Source organism: Sciurus carolinensis, chromosome 5 (assembly GCF_902686445.1).
Source record: "Sciurus carolinensis chromosome 5, mSciCar1.2, whole genome shotgun sequence".
NCBI classification, from domain to species: domain Eukaryota; kingdom Metazoa; phylum Chordata; class Mammalia; order Rodentia; family Sciuridae; genus Sciurus; species Sciurus carolinensis.
This window is the reverse complement of record NC_062217.1, coordinates 148,812,421-148,817,017: the sequence shown is the minus strand read 5'-3', so window position 1 is coordinate 148,817,017 and position 4,597 is coordinate 148,812,421. Positions and strand designations below refer to the sequence as shown.

The 4,597-nt window shown below is 40.7% G+C and overlaps 1 long non-coding RNA gene across 1 annotated transcript; it reads right to left on the bottom strand.

Annotated features, from left to right (window-relative positions):
• Window positions 1–999: 999 nt before the first annotated feature.
• On the bottom strand, window positions 1,000–3,478 carry LOC124984511 (uncharacterized). The gene is made up of 3 exons (XR_007108693.1): window positions 3,358–3,478; window positions 3,118–3,239; window positions 1,000–1,098 (listed from the first exon to the last, which is right to left on the bottom strand). It is a non-coding gene; the product is annotated as an uncharacterized LOC124984511 (long non-coding RNA).
• Between the last annotated feature and the right edge of the window lie 1,119 nt (window positions 3,479–4,597).

The following is a 4,597-nucleotide window of genomic DNA, read 5'->3' as shown; positions in this document are numbered from 1 at the left end:
ATACCGAATATGACATCAATATGAGGGACATAATATTTGGCAGGAGGATAACCAGCTAACTACCTCTCCCTCAAGGTTAAAATGCTTGCCCAGGGAAAGAAAGACACCTTTATGAAATGTCCCTAAAGCCTAAACTCACATTCCTAAACTCTAGCTGCCCCCACCCCGCACCCTTTCACATGAAAAAATCTAGCTCTTTCCTTTGTCCTGAGAGCCAAATCCACACTGTCTTAGTCATTGCAATGTCTCCCTTGTTCTCCAGGAAGAAGTCCCATTAAGAGTCTTGTCCCTGTCCCACTTGTTACTTTATCTGATTCTACTGATGGAGAGCACAAGAACCCACTAAGGCCATAGCAGAATGAGTCTTCTTCTTCCTAATAGTAGAAGGTAATCAAGTGCCATCTGCTTTGAGCTTTTTAACATACACAATTTTTTTTTAATTTAATAAGGTATTCACAAGTAAATTCAAGTTTCTTAGACTCAAACTTGCTGGAGAAGTGTTGCAGCTTATCCTTGGCTTTTGGGAGTCTGAGGAGGGACTTAGCAGTTAACAGGGCAGTGGCTATTCTATGACTATCCAGGGGACAGTTACTAGGTGCCTATTACAGTCACACAATTTTCCAAACTAAGCTCCCATCCAATATGGAAACGGGGGTTTGATTCTGTTCCAGAGTTCTGTGAGAAGTATATGGTAGCTCATAACTCCAGGGCTGCACGGGGTTCTCCCCAGCCACAGCTTTCATATGACATTCTTTATAAAGGTGAAAATAGAAAGCAATAGAAGCTTGAAAGAAAGCACATTGGTTTATACATCTCCTGTGTTAAAAACCAGCCTTCCAGGTTTACGCTTGGCAAAAAGTAGAACAGACAATGAAAACATCCTTATAGTTTGTGTTGCCCTTTGTCACACTAGTTACCTGGACATACCTGTGGAAGTTGGGTTTGGGATCAAAGTCCACAAACAGATCCATCTAGGAAGCTCCTTCAAAGAGTGATCTTTGTTAAGAAGGAAAAGAGGCCAGGATTTGCAATTCCTACTAAGAATATGTTGATTTCCTTCATGAAGGAAATCCAATTGCGTCTAATCTTAGGACAAAGCTGTGAGAAAAAAAAAAAAAAAAAAAGGCAGAAAAGATTCTCTTCCTGAAGACAGTAGCACAGCATCTGAAATATTTTAATAATTTCCCTAGTGCCCCCCACCTTTATTGTGAATTAGCATCCACATTCGCAAGGGACATATGTTTACTCTCATTTGTGAAAATTAGGAAAAAAGAAAAGAAAGGTGGGGGATGATTGCATGAAAAGCAAAGGAAGAACAGGGAAAGGAGCCAGGGGTGGAGGGAGGGTAGGAGCTGTGGAGTGATACTGGCCAAATTACATTATTATATCGAGTGCATACATGAATATATAACAACAAATTTCATCATTATGTACAACTATAATGCATCAATACAAAATGTGGAGGAAAAAAAGAGAATATATTGAAAACATCCAAACATGAAACCAGACCTTTGATTTTTTTATTGCAAAGTACTAAATCAAAAATTTCAGTTGTGATATATTCAATTATATTGCTATCACTAATTATATTGCTATTACTGGTAATGACATTTTTAATAATAGCAAAATTTTGTATCAATAACAACTAAAGTAAATGCTTTGCAAATTTTGTATCAATAACAACTAAAGTAAATGTTTTTTAATGTACATAATGTTTCAGCTTATTGGCACATGTGTGTAATTTAGTTAATGTGGATGCATTAGGAATATATACTCAAAACTTTCTTAAAACCAATCCAAAATGTTGTTTTTTCAATATGTAATTTATTAAAAGTTTTAAATGAGAAAAAAATTCTTTCAAAATTGCCCAAAAACACTTTTCGTAATTAAAGGTTTAGTTGCAGGAGATTGGAAGGAAACATGCAGGAGCTGACTTGCTTGGCTCTCAGGACAAGGCCCTGTACTCCAGATGAGGATAACACTTCTGAGCCACAGGACTGGGAGGGAGGGTGAAGGGCCTCCTGACATTCCTGGGATGAGGATGGGAGTGTCCCCAGACAGTGGCAGGCCCTGAGACTCAGTCGGGGTCAGCTGGTGCTGGGGAGGGGGGTGGTGGAGGCAGAAGCACAGCTTAGAGCAGGAATGGATGGGAGCTGCCTCTGCTGCTGTCAGTAGCTCCTCCTTCCCATTTGGTGAGACTTGGGCTTTCCTGTCAGTCTCTGCATAATCGCCGCCTCCGCCTCCACGCTACCTCCATGCTCCCTCTGGGAGGAAGTGGATCCCAGGCCCCTCACAGTCCTGCACTTGCTATAACCTGGACAGCTTGCATTCATTTATTTTGGCTTCAGAATCTTTGCTGTTCCTCTTTAGGAAATTGCCCTGGTAATTAAATGAATGAGTCAATAATACTACTAATAAAAATATATGGTCCACTGATACTTTTTCAATATTAGTGAAAGTCACACTTTCTAATCTTTTATATTCATCTAAACAAAGCTAATACTATTTTTAAGATCCTATATTCATAATTTGTGTGACCACAATTAGCTTAAACCCAAATTCAGGTAAAGTATCAAATTCAATCTCAGCCAGACTGGGCTGTGTCAATATTTCAACCCTGACAGGTGACAGTGGAATACTTCCTGTGTTCAGCTGAGCATCCCTCCTCTCAAACTCTTGAAATATTAAAATCCTAGAATCTTTGAAGTGGAAGGGATCTTTGTCTGTGTGACTGTCCCCCAGTTCTGCCACCCATGAGACTGACCTTCAAAATTGTCCTTTTTATATGAAGTCAATCACACAGGCCCAGGTGAAACTGAAATGTTTGGGGTTACCTCTCTGTATCCCAACAGCCTGAAATTGTTTGAGTTCATGGGTGTGACTGGAAAAATTACCCCCTGTGACCAACAGCTCTTTCCTCACCCTGCACTGCTCTCATGCTGTTTCTCATGAATAAAACATAGTCAGATGATATCTTGTACTTTTCCTTTATTCAACTTCTGCTGAGAGCCCCTCCTTTGAGCAATCAAAGAAGCATCCACTGTACGTGGTTAGCGATGATGAAAGAGATAGAAAGACGCCCTCCAACTTGCTGAAGTGCAGGATGGGAGCCCTTACCTCTGGGATGGCCAGCACAAGTCCTGGACTCTGGGTGCATACAGTAGTCTGCTTCCTTCATTAACAAGTTGTTTACTTTCCAGGACAGAAGAAATTCCCATTAACTTTCTCTTTCTGCAAATCTGTCAAAGGAAAGAGGGAAGAAGAGAAGAAATGAAAGAAGGGAAGGAGAGAGATTCAGAGTGTTTTCAAATTTGCTTTTGAGAAAAACAAAACTGTAAGCAGTTTGGAAGTACAAACCTTCAGTAAACTGAACATGAATCTTGGTTTTTGCAGAGCAAGGCAAATCTCTTGGAAGATCAGGTTTATTCAGAGCAGTGAGGGTCAGACTGAATAGAGCTGAGACAGCAACATGCCCATCCTGAGATATGGAGGGGACTTGGGGCTGCTCTAACCAGGTCAGGCCATCTCCAGTCACTGACATTTGGCTCCGAAGTGACTGCTTGGCATGTGCTAGTTGTTCCTGTAGCTTAATTATTCCTGTGCCAACTTGGCTTGTGAAATGTTTACCAGCAATTTATGGTTCTTCGATGAAAGGCACAAACAGGCCCAGAGGGCTTTTTAAATGCCACTTTCCTAATTTCTGTTTTTGGAAAAATAAAATGGAAAACAAAGTTACCAGGAGGATTCTCAGCAGGCCTTCCTTGGGGTTTGCAGGGCCCCAGCAAGAGAACAAAGGAAGGCCCACAGACATGGGTTTATAAAGAAAGCTATAAGCAAATAACAACAGATAAAGTTATAGCGTTTCCTTTGACTTTAGCTCGTATGCCTTCCTATCTTGAAGGCTGGATCCAGATTTAGAATTTTGAAACTGCTCAGAATTCCACAACATATGGACAAAGCTGCTCCCTGATCCCTAGTCCTTTCTAGAGGGAGGATTTTTTGAGATTATTGAAGTATCCCATTCTTCACCAAATGTATGCCTTCCTCACTACTTTTGGGGTTTAACACTGCACACCAAGCTGCCTCCTCCACATACGTGTTCTCCTTATCCCACTCAAGCTCAGCTCCCAGCATGAGGCCTTCTCACCTCTTAGACTGTGGCACCCATTCTGAGTACCTCTGTCTCCTAACTCAATTGACATGAAGACAAGTATACCATTCACTTAATGTCATTTGGATTAAAATTATTCATGAAGGGAAGGTAGGGATAGAGAAAGTGGATAAAGAGAAAGAGCAATATTGATTTTCTTTCGTAATGAAGAATGTGAGTATAGCCAGAATAAGAATAACTCCACATTAGAAAATACCTCCTTGAATTTGAAAAGTATTAGGAAATTTGCTCACACTGACTGACTCTTTTTCTTTTTGGTACTGGAGATTGAACCCAGGGGCACTTTACCACTGAGCTACATCCCTGACCCTTTTTGTTTTTATTTTAAGACAGAGTCTCACTATGTTGCTTAGGTACTTACTAAATTGCTGAGGCTGACTTTGAACATGTTATCCTCCTCAGCTTTCCGAGCTGCCAGAATTACAG